At 50.1% G+C, this 19,315-nt stretch overlaps 1 protein-coding gene and 1 long non-coding RNA gene across 7 annotated transcripts in view; one reads left to right on the top strand and one right to left on the bottom strand.

The window, feature by feature from the left end:
- Window positions 1-19,315, bottom strand: part of ZBTB16 (zinc finger and BTB domain containing 16) — a 182,695-nt gene that overhangs the window by 153,821 nt on the left and 9,559 nt on the right. The window lies entirely within an intron of this gene.
- LOC140630988 (uncharacterized) lies at window positions 7,465-18,579 on the top strand. 2 transcript variants are annotated; one of them, XR_012028648.1, is made up of 4 exons: window positions 7,465-9,483; window positions 11,328-11,450; window positions 11,751-11,992; window positions 12,933-18,579. It is a non-coding gene; the product is annotated as an uncharacterized lncRNA (long non-coding RNA). The 2 variants fall into 2 exon arrangements; XR_012028647.1 differs by having other exon boundaries at window positions 11,751-18,579.

Raw genomic sequence — 19,315 nt, 5'->3', positions numbered from 1 at the left:
CACCCAGCCGCCTCCCATAGCATTTACAGGAGGGTTCACCTGTACCAGCTACTGGACTGAGGCTGGGGGGGCGCCCGCGGTAGATGTGAGAATATGGTGAAACATTCTTTACCAAAGCTCATTCCCGGAGTCTCTGCAGCCAGGCAGGAGCGGGTCTAGAGCTGTGACTGCCCATCGCTGTGATCTGAACTACTGCCACCCTGGGCAGGGCAGGGGTGGGAGAAGGAGGAAATCTAGAACCTGGAGGGGAAAGCAAATAAACAAGGCCAGGTACAGTTTTCTTAAATTTCCCACAAAGGTAAAAGGTAGCAGAAAAAGGCAGAAACGATGAGAATTTGGGAGGGGCATTAGCATCCCATGAGCAAGTGCTGGCAGCCCCAGGACATGCACACACACATACAAACACACACACACACACACACACACACACACACACACACAGCCTGGCCTGGCGGCCAAAAGGCAGAAACTCTCTCTAGAGCGGCCCTGGGGCCGGCCCACATGTCATCCCAGAGGACAAAGTCCTTTTTATTTATTTTTTTTTTTTTTAATTTTAAAATGAGTTTCTCAGAATTGAGGGACAAGAAGCCTGAGCCTCTAACCCACTGATTGGGAAGTTCTTATCCAGACTTCGGACGAGCCCCAGATGAGGCTTCAGCCACACAACGGAGGAGGCATTTCTGTGATGTGGGGTTGGCAGAGGATAGACCAGAAGCTCTCTGGCTAGGCTGGGCCTCCCTACTCTGCTTCCCAAGATACCAACAGCCTAGCAGGGCAAGGGCTCAACTCAGAGAAACCCAGCAGTTCAAGAGGCCACCCTATCTTTCCACCACCCTTCTGTATTAGGCATCTAGGAATAAAGCAAGGACGGCCTTCCCAACCCTCTCAGGCCTCAGACATCTGAGTGATAAGCATGGCCTCCCCCCACAGGAAATGCTCTCACTAGTGAGGTGATCACCCTCCCACAGCCATCCACAACATGCCCTGCCAGGGAACAGAAGACAAGATCATAAGGAGCCACACTGAATAACTTGGAAGAGCCACTCCATAAAGCTGAGCCTTGGTTCCTTGTCCACGAACCGGGCATGAGAATAATAATGCCACTTTTTCTTGCCTGAAAGTATAAGCTAAACTAGACCACCTCCTAATGTCCCTTCCAGATCTAAGATCTTGATTATAGGAACAATCTCAGCAGCAAACCAGAGCAGCCAAGTGACCCAGAATCAGCCACTTCCTGCCCTGAGCCTGGCTGGCTGCCCCAGGGAGGCCCCAAGTGGAGCTACAGACCTACACCTGCTATCTGGGCGCCTATGAAACCCCTGGACCTCTACACTCCAGATTGGGACTTACCTGCAAGAAGAAAAGAAGAGTGGTCCAGCTACCCTGCCCCTCTCATCTCCAGACCCAGCTCATACCTGCACCAGGTTCACAAATCCTGCAGAGAATGCAACACTCTGACAAGTACAGATGCCAAAGGATGAGTCCCCAAGGGGGACTTTAAGACTGTTAGCCAGAACATCATCCCCTCCGTCTCCCACCAGCTAACTCAGCAGCCTCTGCCTCCTACCCTGTCCAAGGCCAAGTTGGAGGGGAGATTATTTCTAGGGGCTTGGAGAGGGCAGATCCCCTCCCTGGGTCTTGGGGATCAGACAAGCCCTTTACGGTTCCACCCATTGAACACATCATGGATCATTACCTGTGCTACCTGCCCTGTTGGGATGCCTGGGTGGCTCAGTGGTTGAGCGTCTGCCTTTGGCTCAGAGCCTGATCCTTGGGCCCTGGGATCGAGTCCTGCACTGGGCTCCTTGCATGGAGCCTGCTTCTCCCTCTGCCTGTGTCTCTGCCTCTCTCTGTGTATATCTCTCATGAATAAATAAAATCTTAAAAAAAAAGAAAGAAAGAAAAAGACACAGTCCCTGCCCTCAAAGGGCTTCCAATCTTACTGAAGGGATGGTATGGAAATAAATACAATAGTGTGCTAACTGCACTAACCAGCAAGCAGGTGCCAGGGAAGAAACCTGGTCTGGGGCCCTACCTTCAGGATTCACTCCTCACAGCTTCCCTGAAGCCACAAGAGAGCCCCTTGCAGAATCAGCAAATGTTCACACACACCACCCCCCTACACACACACCCAGAGCCGGGTCTCCCCACCCAGCAGCACTCTCCCTGACAGCTTTTCCTTAAAGACTGCTTCTCGCTGGGATGTAGCCCAGTCAGGTGGGTCTTAGATGCCAGCACTGGAGGGTGAGGGAAGGGAAGAGAGGATCCAGTTGCAGGGGCTCCTGGTCCTTGGCCCCGGCTAGCCTGCTCGTTGTCACCTAGTGGGTAAACACAGGCATGGTACATTAATACTCGTGCCTGTACAATCGGGCATTGTGTGCAGCCTCTGGTCACCTCCCTCCACACAGTGTTCACACTCTCCCAGCCCTTCACGCCTGCCTGGCCTACTCCTGCTGTAATAAAGATGCTAATTAGGACAAATTTTCCACTGATCAAAAAAAAAAAAAAAAAGATTGAAAAAGAAAAAAGGTCCAAAACAAAGATGGCTCTGCTTTGATTAAAAAAAAAAAAAAAAAAAAACGTGAGCCTGGGCATGTGTTCTGTTCCCCCTTACTATCAGCTTTGCTCAGAGGTGAAGCCTCGAGCACCACAGGGCAGAGATGTAGAAAGCTCAGCCCACCCCGCTCCACGGCAGCACTGCTGGCCATCACGCCGCCTCCAATTCATGAAGCCAACAAGCCACACGAACAGCATGCCAATGGTGTGCGGGGCACTGCGCTGGACTCTGGGGAGAAAGGAGTGCAAGGAAGGTGCATGGCCGTGTAGCTGAACAGGATCTAGATCTTACCCGCAAAATCTCGGGGTGTCTTAGGGAAGAAATGACCAGAAGCAGTGGTTACGAAAGATTAAGTCTGACCTACACTCTTCAGGCGTGGGAATTCAATGAAGGGAGGACCTGTTCTTTCCAATCAGAAGCAAAGAGGAAGAATGGCATCAATAAAGTGTGAGGAAGAGCACCTGGGTGGCTCAGGGGTTGAGCATCCGCCTTTGGCTCAGGTCATGATCTTGGGGTCCTGGGATCGAGTCCCGCATCAGGCTCCTGCAGGGAGCTCCCTCTGCCTATGTCTCTGCCTCTCTCTGTGTCTCTCCTGAATAAATAAAATCTTTAAAAAGAGAGAGACAGAACAACATTCTGCAGAAGAAGAAGGAAATACCAGGGGGCCGAAATGTTCGCCACCCAGGAAGAGACACTGTCAGCATTCAAACACAGACCCCGCAGGGCTCCGTGGGCTGGGTCACACACCCTCTAGGGAGAGTGTTTCTGGAAATATGGGAGCGCAGGGGGGAGGAGAGCAAGGGGATCAATGCCTGATTCCAGAAGAGTGCGATGCTTTCGAGAACTAGGAGGTCGCAAATAACCTTGGAAAGAACAGTGTCAATGGAGCTACCCCAGTGAAAGTGGATAGCAGTGGGCTGAGGAGCTCCCTGGGGCACACGAACCTCAAGTCAGCCTGGAAGCACCCAGGTACTCCCTTCTCCTAGTGCCCACCTCCGGGGTGGTGGCAAGGAGTACCCACGGTGGGTGCGGGGCAGCCCTGGCTCACAGCCCAGGGAGAGGGGCCACCGTCCCCGCAGACAGCGCTGCTGGTTTAGTGGGGGAGACGAGACATAAACAGGTCAGGACAGAGGCGACAGGGCTCATGAGGACACGGCACATCCCGTAGATGCTGCCGGAGACCACATCTCCCAGAGGAGCTGGAAGGCTGGCTGGGACAAGGAGATGGAGAAAAGCAAGGCCAACCCTGGGTGGGGTGGGGGAGATGCCAATGCCAACAACAGGAGCACTTTCATTCCGAGTCGGGCTCTCCTGGCAGCGGCCTGGCTCCTCCGAGGCCCAGGGCTGTGCGTGCGCTGCCAGGTCATGTTTGCAGAGGGTAGAGCATGAACGTGAGAAAGGACAGGTGTGCACCAAGTCCGATGTGTCCCCATTCAGTGTCGCTGACCGGTGGGCTGTGCGGGCCAGTTCTCGCCGCCCCCCCACCCCCATACTGGGGCATGGAGTGTGAGCAGGATACCACGGGAAAGGACTCCAGAAAAAGATCAAGCACCCCATCCAGGCTGCCTGCAAAGGTCCTTACTGCCCCACTCCCCCACCAAATACACAGAGGTTGGAGGATAACAGAGAGCCTGGCATTCTCACTGCCTCCTCCCATCACGTGTCTTCTACTTAAATCTCAGTTTTCCAACCTCCAACCGACTAAAGCTTCACAAATGTTCAGAACTGCTAGCACGGCATTCAGAGCATTCCATGACCTGGCTCCAATCTCCTTTTCCTGCCTGGACCCAGCCCTTGCCGTGCCCACCCCCCTAATCCAGCACACTTCCCAGTATGGGGGCCCCTAGGCCCCACTCAGGCGCAGCCACACCTCTGCTCACCTCCTAGCTAGAAAGGACAGGTTTTTTCCATCTTCACTAGTCCAAAGTCTAGCCATCCTCTAAGGACCAGCCAAACACTACCTCCTCCATGAAGCCCTCCTGCAGCTTCAATCAGAATCGTTCAATTCCTCTCCTGCGCTCCCCCCATGCCTCACTCACGTCATAACTGAGCACACAGACCAATACACAGACACTTCTGTTTCATTGTCAGCTCAAAGGGATTGATTTAATATCTCTGTACCTCCCCACAGCACTTAGCAATACCCAAGGCTTAAGTCCTTACCATATCGGAGTATTCTTCAAATGATGGATGGCAAACTAGTAGGGAGTCTTGATCAACATTTTTCAATGAAACAGATATAAAACAGAAGAAAAATTAAGAGAGTCCATCATGTAAAGATAAACCAAGGTTCACTGAACCTTTGGTTTGAGGTACGCGCTCTGGGTCAGGATAAAAAAATACACTGTTCACTGTGGGCCTCAGCCTCCATTCTAGATCAACCAGCAAATAAAAAAGCAAGTTATCAGAGGTTTTGCCCAAAACATAACTTCTGAAGAATTCCTGGGGTAGTGGGGTCACTACACCCTCTGTTCATTCACTAACACCTGCAAAGCTTCAGAACAGAACCATCATGGTAGGGGATTGGAATATGGACAAGCGTCCTCACTCACAGATTATTCTAGTAGGTCCTCCAGACTCTGCTGACCAAGGAGGAAGGCACTCAAACTCTTGGTAGACAGATCTGCAACTAGCTTTATGACTAAAGGGGAATGGAGAATTTAACCCTTCATTAACCAGAAGATGTGTCTTGAGCAGCAGTTAATATCAACACTGTTTTTTAAATCTAGAAAAAGCAACATTCCCAGGAGACCCAGGACAACGAAGCCTGCTCCCAGGATTGCTAACTTGGGCTCCTCAGAAAAAGGGTATCTGATCGGGCATGGCTCTGTGGCATCATTCCTTTCTACCACTCACCTCTTACCACCTCCTGCCCTCAACACCTGCCACCTGGGAATAAGGAAGTCTGGCCAAGGACATCTATACTGACCCCAAAGCCTCCCTCCTCAGGAGCTCTTATCCTTCTAAATAATGAATTTGCCAGCCATAATTAATACCAAGAAAGAGATGCTATACATTTCTCTGTTGCTTTGAGTTAGTTAGGTACTTTAAGGGAAGGGCAACCTCTAGCTACAGGGTCACATAAGCTAAAATCAATATAAGCCACCACCTCTGAGTCTTTTAAATCACCACCTTCCCTCCTCAGACCATCCCTGAGCCAGACCCCTGCAGTGGGCATGGAGCAACCTGCAGGTCTGCAACTGACCATTCATTCAAGTTAATATTCAAAGAGACATCATCTCCCATCCAATTCCTGATTCCTGTCACCCCCTCCCCAGGCCCTCCTCCATGAAAAAAAAAAAGAAAGAAAGAAAAGAGAAAGAAAAGAAAAGAGAAAAAGAGAAAGGAAAGAAAAGAAAGCACTGCAATCACAGACAAGCCAAGAACAAGGGAAATAACCACGAGTACACACAAGGGAAACACAGAAGGGAAACACTCAGAAGACATATCAATAAAGGTGTAACATCTTGAGCGGAGGTGAAAATCTGGTTCTTCATCAAACCCACTTAGTTATGTCACTTTGTATAATCGTCCTGATGAGATCAAGCAGCGATGTAAAATTTACAAGCCTGGAAGTATCTGAAAGAGGGACTGTGAGAACGGTGGGAGGAACTGGAATGGTGATATAGGGAAAACCAGTGCCTAACCTGGGAAGACCTGGTAGCTACCTCACCAGTATCTTGAGGACTGTGGGGCAGAGTGTCTGTGACTCTGGAGAGCAGGATTAGTGGGGGACGCTAAGCGCTCTCTGGAAATGGGATCACCTGCTCTGCAAACAGTGACATCCCTCCCCTGGGGGATCTGAGGAGAGGAGGCAGCGTGGAGCCCATGAGAGCCTTGGAATGGGGGGCTGGCCTCCAGGTCCCCTCCAGCCCACCCCTCAGCAGGACAGGGCCACCCCAGAAGCCAGCGGACAGGGTTCTGTCACCCGTAATGTGCAGGGAGCATGCACTGTGGCTTACCTACTCCTCCTGAAAGGACAGTGAGCATCGAGGGAAGGTGGAAGGAAGAAGGTAAACAGGGTGTGCATTTCCACGCTGCTTCCTGCTCCCAGCCACGGACTGGGATAGCCAGAAAGCTTCCTGCACAAGAGCTTCCAGGCCAGACCCTGAGTCCCCAAGACTAATTTCCTGAAGCTCGGGCCTCTGGGGACCAGTGGGTGGCAAGAGAGGCAGGAGGGCATCTCTACCACCTGTGGAATTTTAACCTATGTTTAAAGAACTGTTTGCTTTATGCTGTTTTGGGTTACGGGGTAGGTGCCCAGCAAGACTGTCCCCCTTTCAGCTTCTCTTTTTTCAGAAAGACAAAGAGAAAAACAAAACCACCCAGCACCCATAGCCCCAGCCGGTGTCTGCACTGTGGGCGGCCTACATGAGCTTCCTTTATCCAACCACAAAAAGGCATCAGTGGAACCAGCGAGGGGCCCTGGAACGGCCCTCTCAAGCCAGGGCCCGCTACTCCGTTGAGGTTAGCAGTTAACCAGGGGCCAGGAGCCACTCGGGCAAACAGACCGTGCCCCTCATTACACAACGCCAGCCCTTATCTCCCGCGTGCCACTGTCGGTTTGCAGACATTGCGTAGTGCTACGACCACAGCCGAGACTGGCCCCAGGGAGATAGCCGTCTCCCTGCTTGCTATCAGGGAGCCAAGAGGGGTCCGGACGGTTAGCCTCAGTTCACACACTCGGGCTGCTATTAAAAGAGAGGCAGAGAGAGACGGGTAACAGTCCGGCTGGCCAGCTTCACGGTGTCACTTCCTCTGGGACAGCCGAAGGCCCCTCTCAGTCCACCTCCCTTTCTCCCAGGCCCTCCAAACCAACGAGGAGGGGTGGCAAGGGGTCCACTTCATGTCACTTCATCAAACCCTGGCGGAGTGCCACGTGGATCACCCAAAGAACTCCCTGCTGGGCGCACCCTGGAAGGCAGGCAAGGAGCCGGGGCAGCAGAATGCAGGCTTCGTGGCCCTATCACGACGAAAGCTCTCCTCGTGCCATGCTCTTTCTCAAATGCCTTCAAAGGCTCCCAGCTGCCCCGGAGTGAAGTCTGAAAACTAACCGCTATCTTCATTGAGCAACTACCTGGTACCGGGCAGCGTGCAGGATGTGCTAAATGCATTATCTGAAATCCTCAGGCTACCCCACATGCTATCCCACACAACAGCCCCACTTGAGCGATGGGAAGACCCCAATTTGCAGCGCTTTAGGCAAGCGGCCAAGATCACACGGTGTGCAAACAGCAGCGTGACAATCTGCCCCCAGCCCCGCCGTGCCCTCTCTGTTCCTCTGTGCTGTGCCGCCTTCCCTCCCCCCTGGCCTGGCATTCACAGCATCTCCATCTGACCCCAACCTAGCAGTCCAGTACAATCGCCCTCATTCCAGCCGAAGGAAGGTACTTCATCAGGAATCTGAGCACTTACCACAATTGCAATTTCATAGCTTTTCACAAGATTGTCAGCTAAATAACTCTCCCTCACTAGGGAAGCCCACAAGGGCAGAGGTTCTGTTTGTCCTGCTCATCATAGAATTCCTAGGGCCTAGTCTAGCCCCCAGCACACAGTAAGTGAATCCCTCCAGGTGGAAGGCATTTCATCTCTAAATTTCCCTGTGCTTTTTCTATGTATCTATATAACCTTTTCACTTCCTACTTTCTGCCATACACACATCCACACATTTAAAGTAGTTTAACTCCTCTGCTCAAATTATTAGCTCCTCAAGGGGAAATCCCATGTCTTCTTAATCTTAAAATCCCTAACACAGAGGCGCCTGGGTGGCTCAGTGGGTTAAGCATCTGCCTTCAGCTCAGATCATGATCCCGGGGTCCTGGCCTCAGGAATCTGCTTCTCCCTCTCCCTCTGCCCCTCCTGCTGCTGATACTCATTCTCTTTCTCTATCAAATAAAATCTTTTTTTTTTAATCAAATAAAATCTTAAAAAAAAACAAACAACCTAACACAGTATTATCACCTATAAATCTAAAGGACTCAATGTACATTAATCTACTCAGGCTAAGCATCAAAGAGGTTAATGAATAAGAGACAAGTCGCCAGGCAAAATCCACCCAATACCCCTCATCTCCAAAGATTTGGAACAGCTATCAAGTCAGATCCTATTGTTACTTCCTCCTTGGTGGAAACAGGGAGCGGACATGGGTAGCTGTAGGGAAATTTGTGAAGGAAGCATTAATGTAGGCAAAGAATGAAAGACATGGCTTCCAGTCCATGGTTTTGCCACTAGCTTGCTGTGTGGCCTTAGGCACAACACAGAGCATCTCTGGACCTCCACTTATTCCGCCCTTAATAAGCATGTTGTCATAAATTATTTTATGAGCCCTTCCAGCTCTAACATCTTTCTATGACCCTTGGCCACCATAAGGACCCACATCTTTATGGCAGGTGGAGGGCTGAGAGTACCCTCCCTCAACAGGTGGCAAGAAGAAGGATGAAGACAAGGACACTTAGACATCCCCTTACACTATTCCTCAATCCTCAAAAAGAAAAAAAGAAACCGTAGGTAATGACTAAGCCAGTCCGTCGCCCTCCTAGGAAGGACAACAGCCATAATTTGAATATGGATCTGAAGTAAATAAAAGGAGAAAGATACTGAAATGGATGGTAAATAAATAACTTCCAGTTAAACCTGAATTTTTTCCCACATATGTATACTTTCACAGATCTAGTTCGGGAGTGTTCAAATTAGCACAACCTGGCCTTAAATACTGTGCAAAACACATAGTAAGCATTTTGCTTTCATTTATGTCGTCAATGGTTTCAATGGGGATGACTCATCCTTCCTCTTTAACACTCTGTTCTAATATGGTTTACTATAAATAATGCAGAGAGAGAGAGAGAGAGGGAGCGGCTGAGGGACTGAACACCAGGCCTCTGCACAGCCAGGTCACTACAGACCCAGGTCCCACAGACAATCCCAAGGTGAGTGCGAGCTTACCCCATCGCCCAGCAGTGGCCCTCATGACAGGAAAGGGAAATGCATCCCTCCACTTTCGGGTATTTAGGACATGTAAGACTGTTATATGCAGATGGGTCAGGGGCTGCACGGGGGTTTTAATGCACAAGTTCCTTTAACCTTCTAGAACCTTCCCAAAAACAGAGTTCAGGTGCAAACACAGGCCACCATGCCTCCTCCCTTAGAGTGTCAAAACTCAATGCATTCTTTTTTAAGATTTTATTTATTTATTCATGAGAGACACAGAGAGAGATAGAGAGGCAGAGGCACAGGCAGAGGGAGAAGCAGGCTCCATGCAGGGAGCCCAACATGGGACTTGATCTGAGGTCTCCCGGATCAGGCCGTGGGCTGAAGGCGGCGCTAAACCGCTGGGCCACCCGGCTGCCGGGTGGTAGATTTTCTTAACAAGAGAAGTGACTCTTGGGACCCCAAACTCACAGAAGGTCCAAACCACAAATGCAGAAACGCTACAGCAGTAAGAGGAATCTGCTCCAGGCCGAGGCAATCAGTGGCAGCAGTTGGAAATCACTAGCCCCTCGGCCTCATTCATCTCCCACCTAAGAAGTGAGGCCAACATTCATCCTGGGACTGAGCTGACAAGCGTGCTCTGAACATTCTTTCCAGAATCTACCTCTGAAATCAGACCACAGTCATCCGATGTCATCACTCACTATATTCACCAGATCTGTCACCGAATTATTTTGATCATTTCCAAAAGTCAAATCTACCCTCCCAAAGGACAAGGCAAAGGAATGTGGCACAGACCTTGGAAAGGGTTCCAAAGGAGGATCTCTGAAGTGTCTGGGGCTATGGCCACATCACAGGATTAAGTGATCACTTATGAGACCCTTAGATTCCCATGCACCTGCATCACTCACCCATTATTTGGTCTGCAGGCTGGTAGCACAGGGCTAGTACTATCATCAATTTGGCAGTGCTCCAAATAAAAGATTTCACTGGTTCCTTCCAGAGTTTCTCCCCTGGGCCACAAAAGCAGGTTCTGAAGGGCCTGGTTTGACAGCACCGTAGCTCCCATTTACAAAGTACATTCACTGTGCTATGCACTTTACACATTTCATCCACAGAACCACCAAAAAGTGTTGGTCTCACTTTTTCCCCGAAAAAGGAAATAGGGGTTCAGAAAGGCTAAGTAACTTGTTGAAGGCACACAGTAAATTCTGGAACCTAGGTTCTCATCCAGAGCCTCTGCTCTTCCCATCATTCCTCGCTGTCCCAAGGAAACACCACCTCCAACCACCTCCCAGAAAGCCTCTGCCTTGAGTAAGGAACCCCCCCCACCCCCCACCCAGCCCCAATTCCTGGGCCCTAGTTCACTATCTCCAGCACTTCATGGACTTTGTGCTAGCTGGTTCAGCTTCCCGGTATGTCTGTTCCAGTAGACACCCCCTCCTCTGAACAGCCCCCTCCCCGATCTGCAAACATTACAAGGACATCAAAACAAAGTTATCAGTTGGGTTCCTAGCTTTAGCAGCCAGTCCAAACTCTTTTGTTTGACTCTCAGACAGCTTATTGACCAGGTGATGGGGTCAGAAGTTTGCTTTTCACCTAGCCTCTTCCAGAACCAAGCACCTGGCTTGAAGAAGCAAACGCAGGGCAGGTGGGAAAAATCCACCCAGTGGAGATTTCAGATTTATACAGTCAGCAAGCCAAAAAAAAAAAAAAAAAAAAAAAAAAAAAAGGACTCCCCAGCTGACGACTCGTAGAAATGAAAAGGGGTTAAAGGAGGAAAGGTTAGGAACCACAGAAGCACAAATTTACCTCCACCCTTTCCCCTCCTGTATGAACACAGGCATCAGCAGCCCCCTCGATGGAATGTTCTCAGAGACCCTGCATGTCCACATGAAGGAGGCGGAAAGCCAGTGAGGGCAGGAAGCCGACAGACCGTGTGACATGTGCAGCTGCCTTCCATCAGGTGCCTTCACACATCTCCACCCCGATCTGAGAGAGAGTCCTGGCTCCCCACCTGGTCCCTCCTTCCTCACACACCACCCCTCACCCTGACCCCGACACTTTATCTTTGCCTATTGGGAAAACTGGCATTTATCAAGTAATCTACTCCTCATATATTGTTAAACAGACCACAGGGGTTATCAGTGGAGTTGATACAGGAAGATAAACAGCAACCTCTTATGCAAATAGCACTAACGATGTGGGACAGGCCAGAGGACCAAATCGGAATTTAGGAGGACGTGAATCTTAACGCTTTTCCTAGGTTCCAACCCTGGAAACCACAGGAGCTTGGAAGAGATTCTCCGGATGGATTCTCCTCTTGCTTTCTCCCAGGGAGGGGCAGCGGGGTGCGTGGATCCCACCTGCTTGGCGAAGAAGAGCGGTAGCTTCGTGTCTCAGAACTCCTTCCAGTGACCACGGGATTCACCTCCTTGCAACAGACACTCCATTTTTCTAGGATTTCAGACCCACTGGAACGAGCTCTCATCAGAAAGGGAGAGAATGGTATCCTCCGAGGTGGGAGTGGGGTCAGAGGGTGGAGGGAAAAACATCCACGGAAAACCAGGGGTTCTGGGTACCGCGCCACAATCCGTACGACCAGGGGATGATCCCTCCTCCCCGCTGGGCTCTGCGGATCTGCCTCTGCGTGGCAAGAAGCAGGTCCAGGTGGCATCTTTTCAAACCTTTCTCATTATTTGAAGGGCAAACTCACATCAAGAACCAAGAGGTGAGTGGCTCCTAGTGACAAAAGAATTGCATTCAGAGGGACGGAGCAAGCTGCCTCTCACACCAAGCTGCAGGCTGGGGAGGGGGGCAGAATGACAGACTCCAGGGCTGGCCAGAATGAAAGACTGAATGGAATAGCCTAATTTACACAGGAAGTAAGCACTTACCAGACCCTTCATCTCAACACACAAAACCCTCGGCCATATCTGGAAGCAATTACATCCAGTTAACATGATCTGCTTGCCACTAAAATTAACTGCAAACAGAAATATTTTTCACTTTTGCAACAGGGGATGCCAAGGCTTGGCCTATCCCCGCTAGCCCCCGAGCCATTGAATCTAGCTGCTGGGGAATATTTAGCAGCTACCCAGCTCAAAAAACAAAAACCACTCTTGTGGCTGTCAGGACACAAAAAAGTAAAATAGTGGATAATTATGAAGGGGGGAGGGGAGGGGAGAGGTGGCAGTGAAAACCATTGTGCTAGAAATTGAGAAAGGGGCCAGGCACACGGGCCCCAAACGGGTGTGCAGCGCTCACAAGTCCAGCCCTGGTTTTCCACACTCAACGTCAAGGGAAGAAAAATGTTTTTAGAGTCACTCGATTTAGCAGCGCTTCACATTGTTTTTAGGTCCCATCTTCATCCCTCTGCCAAGGGGACGGGGGTGGGGGGATGTAGGGAGGTAGACTCGCAAATGTTAGCAGATCCTTAATTTAGCAGAGCATTGAGGGGACAACTGTCACGATTTAACTTCTGCACTGAACACTTCCCATCCCTACTCCACGAACGCCTCGAAGTGGCTTTCACCTGCTCCGAGAGAGGCAGGGGCTGTTATTCATTTGAGACGGGCACAGTTTTTCATGGAGAGGATGGAGGGGCGAACCTGCCTCCTGTGGGCACGTACACCCCAAAACGAGCCACTGTCCCATCTCCCAAGCGCCAGGCCAGCTGCCTGGACACACTGACCACTCCCATCCTTCCTCTCTGCACCTGGCCCGCCAACTGGGTAAGAACTTATTTTTATTTTTTCCTTGAACTGCTGTCAGTGATGCCAGAGACAGATGGACAGATTTGTTTTAAAGTTCCGGAAGGAAGCATCATCTCCAAGCCCCGCATCCCCGCACGGGCCCATCATCTCCTCGGGGCCAGGCTCCACGGGCTGCGCCTCCGAGTGCAATTCACTCCCTCGACACCAGGGGCCTTTCACGCGGCAGCAGAGGCAAAGGCAGAAGCAAGCATCCATTTGCCAGACCGCTCACAAACCTCTCTTCTCTAAGAGTCAGGCCAAAGCTTCCCCCAAGAACGAGGTCAAACGCTGCTTTTCTCCGCAAAAAAAAAAAAAAAAAAAAAAAAAAAAAAAAAAAAAAAACTCACATTTACAAACATCACTCGCAGGCAGAAGAAGAAATGGAAGGAACAAGGAAAAGCTTCTCTTTGATTCCAAGGCCACGATGGAGGAAGAAAGTCTCGATACATTAGACGGGAAAAAGTGCTAGGCCATTCTTTTCAAAATGTCTTAAAATGATATTACGATAAGAAAGAAAAGAAAGAAAGAAAGAGATCCTTTCAGTGAGGGCCACAGGCCATGCCATGTGCCCACCCCGGGCTCTATATTCCAAGTGCATCCTCCTCCTATGGATAATATCAGGGCAGCACTATATACAGTCCACGCTAGGACGGACTCTCAGAGCTGAGGAAGCAAGAGGTAAGGTATTTCTCCAGAGCCACAGAGCTTCTAAGAGGCAGGGGATAAATTCAAACCCACCTTCCCAGCTGCCCATCGTTCTGCAGCCGACTCCAGAAACTTCTGACACTGCAGGAATGCAAAACCCAAATTTAATCATCCCCTGAACACCTCCCACCCCCCCAGGGAGACAGCTCCCCATTCACGAGTGGGGGTCTCTCCTCCACCCACCCCCAGACTCCCCACACACATCTAGGGACACGCTCCGCTCTGGCACCACACAGCCATCCAGGCATGGAAACGGTTAAGTCGTCCTCACTGAATAAATCAAAAGTTCAAGGCTGCAACATACCACAATGATTCCCTCTTTACATATGACAAGAACCAGAGAGGGGCTGAAATCCCAAGCATCCTGAGCGGCCCGCACAGGTTATGCCGCCAGGGTCAGGGCCGCGGACCTTTAGAGGCAACATTCATTTCCTGAACAGGACAAGTTCTCCTGACCATAAAGCTAATAGGAACTTCCTCGCACGGCAAGCTCCGGCTGACAGGGCTACTTGTCACTGGCCACGCAGGAGGAGAACGCTGGTTCCCATTAGTGGGTTATGATGCCAGGTGCTACTAATAAGGTACATCGGCAAGAAACAAGAGCCTGCTAAGTTGTCTCTCCAACTCTGGAAGTAATCAGGCCTGGGCTTCAGGGTTGGGGAGGGGCCATATATAAAGAGAGGGTGGGGGGCTGGGGGGTGGTTTTAGCCACGGTAGACCCCGACAGCATCTAACCTGCTGAATGGCTTAAATAAATACATTTCAAACAATCCCTCTGCATTTCCCCCACCTACCATAAAAGGCTCCCCCAAATTAACACTAATAATGCTTCCCCCAGCACTCCAGGCCTGATGGATCACCGAGGGCCATTACGGTCGGCCACATCTGCTTCTCACTATGGCAAGGAGAGTTGTGCCAACAGGCCTAATGGCATTAAGATCACAATGCTCAGCTAATCCACTTAGAGATCGACACCGGGCAAGGGTGGCAGGGGGCTCCGTGAGTGAGCGGCCCCCCTTGTCAGGCTGGGGTCACAAAGGAAGTGGGAAGCAGGGAGGCAGCCTCACGTGTGAGTCCCTGCTGGGTGTGTTAGGTTACCTGCTACATCCCTGGGACAGGTTTCAAACCACATGGAGTGAACCTCACTTCACAGGAGAGGAGCCTGATGACTCGGACAGGTGAAGCCCAGATTCACAAGGTAGCGCCAGCTCTCTCACCCACGTGTGCCTGACACCGGTCTGGCCCTGCACTGCATGCCTGGCCCCCTATAAAGATTGGCCATCTGTCTGTCTTGCTCTTGACATGCCCAGCGGTGGTGGTTTGTGTCCCTGTACAACTCCTTACTTAATATTTCTGGGGCATCCAAATGGCCCAAAGGAGCGCCCGGCTGGCTCAGTCAGAAGAGCATGCGGCTCTTGATCTGGGGGTTGTGAGTTCAAGCCCCAAGTTGGGTGCAGAAATTACTTAAATAAAGAAAGAAACTTTTAAGAGAAGTAAATGGCCCGGAAGAGGGGAAAACTCTTAAAAATCACTTCCAACTGGCCTGCAATTTCTCCCCTTCATCGAAATTTCTGTGACCAAATCTTCTAATAACTTTGCCAAGTGATGTCCCACTGTTTCAGGAAGTTCTTCACGCTGTCTAGCTCAGCTTCGTCCTACTGCAAAGCCCAACACAATCCGTTCCTGCTGAAGGAATTCGGGGCTTGAGGGACAGAGTGGAAAGTGAGCTAGGAACTTAGAACTGAGAAGGTTTTGGCGAGTTTTCAGCCGAAGTTTCCATACCAGCAATAAAGTACTGGATCCCCTGCTTGCAGCTGCACCGATAAGCCTCACGTAGGCAAAACCCGACCATGGTTTTTCCAGACTGAGCCAGCATAAGGACACCGGGGCTTTTAAGGGGAGACAGTAGAAAGGGGGATTTCTGATTATGCTGGCATGAAATTAACAGCAAGGGATTTTTATTTTTGTAAGTGAGTTTCTTTTTCCCTCTCTTTTTCTGGTGTGTGTGTGTGTGTGTGTGTGTGTGTGTGGTTTTTTTTTTTTTTTTTTTTTTTTTTGAGTCAGCGTAAAAGGCCCCATCACTAGAAGCTGGTCTCTTCATGTCAGTAAGAGATGGTGCGGTATGAGGCAGTGCTCCCTTTAGTCTTCCCTTGGACATGTCTGTTAACCTCTCACGCTTCCCTCTGCCCATCAGGGAATTTGCAACTAGCATCCCCCTTACAGGGTGGCTAGGGCCTGTAAGGACATCTGGCTCCGAATGCACTTAGCACAGAGGCCGTCAGGTATCAAGCACTGAAACTGCTGTTGGCCACATCCACCCTTAGCCGCACCTTGCACTGGCAGGAGTGGGGGGGGGGGGGGCGCGCTCTAGAATGCCCACCCACCACAAACCACAAGCCCACCCCTCTCTCAGTAAGCTGGGGCCTGTGTTCCTCATCTCTGCCTCGGCCACGGGGATCTGCTCGCCTGGCCACAGGCACCGGCTGCTGGACGCTGGGTGAGGCTGTTCGGTATTTGGAACTGCTGCTGGTGGAGTGCTGCCCAGCTAAATTTAAATGAGAACTGCAATGACTCATCAGGCCTCAGGTCAATAGGACAAAGAGTACCCTAGCCACCAGGGTACAGGAGATGAGCTTTGGGGGGCCGGGGCAGGGGGGATGCAGGTGCTCACGGGGTGTCGGCCCCACACAGTGCCTGACGTGCACTTTTTACGGTGCTCTATGAACTGACACCTCCGAGCGGAAGCAGGACCCAGATGACATAAATGCATTTCTTGCCCTGCACCACCAGTGTGCCATTTCACAAGAGCTGTAAAAAGACAACAGCAAACACCTCCAGAGCACTTACTTGGTGCCACCACTCCTTGCACTTGACAAACATTTGCTGATGAATCTTTGTAACAAACAACTCAGTGGGTAGGTGCTGTTGTTATTTCCATTTTACCAAGGACCAAATAGACACAGAAAGGTTAAGTAACACAACCACAGTCACACAGCCGGTAAGCGGTAAAATCAGGATTCTGGCCCTGAAAGTCTAATTTGCTTGAGATGCACATTTACTACATGTAAAACATCAGAGGGGCGGCAGTGGGGATGCCCCAGGAAATTTTTCTTTCTACCAGAACAACTGCCATCGAGTCAGGGCGTCCACCTAACACCACCAACACAGACCCTAAGAAAACCTCCCATTATCAAGGAAAATTCAGTAACCCTCCAGTGGGCACACTGAGGCACGCCTGTATTCATTTAGCAAGATTCTGGAGTCTTTCCATTGGACTTGTTTTAAAGTCATTAATTTTTTAAAAAAATTTTTAAGTGATTGGAAATGTTTTTCCCCTGAATTAGCAAGAAATGAAAGAGTTGTGAATGGAGTTTGATTTTAACAGTTTAGGATAATCACTATTTTAAAGATTCATAAACAGAGTTCCTAGAACAAGCAGGAGGCGAACGTGTCACTGAAGTGTTCTTCCTTCCTCTCCCTCCAGCAATTAGCAGCTCCATCCAATAGCGACGGCAAATTAAAATGGGACTTTTCTCACTGAGATGAAAGAACAGGCCACTTCCCCTCCCCTGGAAAGAAAACGAAAGAAATCGTCTTCAAATGTCCCAGAGTTCAGTCTCGATCCCATTTAATACTTACTCCGTAAGTATTAAAAAACGAAGTCAGAGCGGACAGGAACATACCAGAGGGACCCCCTATTTTCACTGGCTGACTGCCAATCCAGATTCCCAGACAGAGCAAAATGCAATTAGCCAAAAGGACCTCGAGAAGATGGGAGAGCAGCACGGATTAAGAGAACTTTTTTAAGAAGTCAACAATTCAGAAACAGTTCATCTGAGCACCTCGTTTTATGAACAAAGGCGTTACGCTCAGAATGGGAAAGAGCCCAACAATGGTCACGGAGCTAAAAACCACAAAGTGGAGTCTAGAGGCCTGGCCTCCACCCCAGCTGGGCACCACACCACAGAGCCTCCTGCCATCTTCCCAACTTCACAACTACCGACCTCTCCAAAGGCTAGATTTCCAGGAGCTTATACACATAAGTCATTCATCACCCCCAAAAGGACACTTCCTGGAAATAGAAATGGGTTCAGAAAGGATTTGGGCAAATCTGTGAATGACAGAACAGCCACAAATAGCTACTCAGAGACGTCGGGCTTCACACCTGACCTTTAAGATTGACGTCAAGGAAGATAGCTGTGGCCTCTAACGGTGGTATCTTAGGGATGGTGCTGGCACCTAAAGACTAGGTCAGATGGATCTGCCCCAGAAGGGCTGTGCCCATGTGCTTATATGGCCTGGCGCAGAGCACTCAGGGCTGGGCATCAGAAGGGGAGCTGGGCTCCTGACCCTTATCCATTTATAGCTATGTGACCTTGGGCAAGTCACGTATTGGCTCTAAAGCTCATTTTCCTCGTCTGCAAGGTGATGCTGAACATGGTCCACGATCCCGGATCCAAAACTCTTGGCTACTAGAGAAATCCAAATTGTTTGTATTTCAGAAAGATACTACAGAGCCCACCGTGGTTGCCAATCCCAGAGGAGTCTAGGGAAGCACTCTGTAATCAAACACATTAATATTTTTGCAGCAAAACATATGAATATTCAAAATAGGCAGGATAAATATAGTCTCACATCAGTTCAGATCAGGTTTTGCCACTAAATGAGTTGCACAAAACCTTATAGCTTTCAGAGTCTCTCAGACTTCATATTCACAGATATGGAATGATGGACTTGCTCAGGGGAGGCTGCAGGGTGAGGAGAGAGAAAGTCATCAAAAGTACTGGGCAAAGAAGAAAGTGCTACAACTGATCCAAGGCACTGTTAATATTACCGCCGTTGCTATCGTTATTCTGCAGCACATTCCCAGCAGAGCTGGGTCTGACCTCAGAGGTGCCTAAAGCCGGCAGGATGATGAAAGGGGTCCAAGAGTAAGAGAGTAAGGGCAACTGCTAAGCTCCCCAAAGTGGCTGAAACCAAGGTCAACAGCTGCTGGCCCTTCACATGGTCAACCACGGAAAACAGAGCAGCGGGTCACCTGAGAGAGACCAAGGCAAGGAGCCAGGCAGAAATTGGTCATCTCGACTATGTGGTTCGTGCACCCTAGAGCTGGTCCTAAGAAGCAGCCTGGAAGGGCGGCACACATGGGCCTGCGGAGCTGGCTGAGATCCGTCCTTGTGCTTCCCGAGCTTCCCTTCAAGAACCAGGCAAGAGGTCCTAATGTGTCTGTGTGTGTGTTTGTGTGTTTGCAGGATTCAGGCCTTAACCAATCTAAGGGTCTGCTGTAGAAGATTCAGAGTTATGCTATATGTTGGCAAATTGAACTTCAATAAAAAGAAATTTTAAAAAAGTAAAATTAAAATTAAAAACA

The sequence above is a fragment of the Canis lupus genome, chromosome 3 (genome assembly GCF_048164855.1).
Source record: "Canis lupus baileyi chromosome 3, mCanLup2.hap1, whole genome shotgun sequence".
Taxonomy (NCBI): domain Eukaryota; kingdom Metazoa; phylum Chordata; class Mammalia; order Carnivora; family Canidae; genus Canis; species Canis lupus.
The sequence above is the reverse complement of the archived record's forward strand: the minus strand, read 5'-3'. Positions and strand labels throughout refer to the sequence as shown.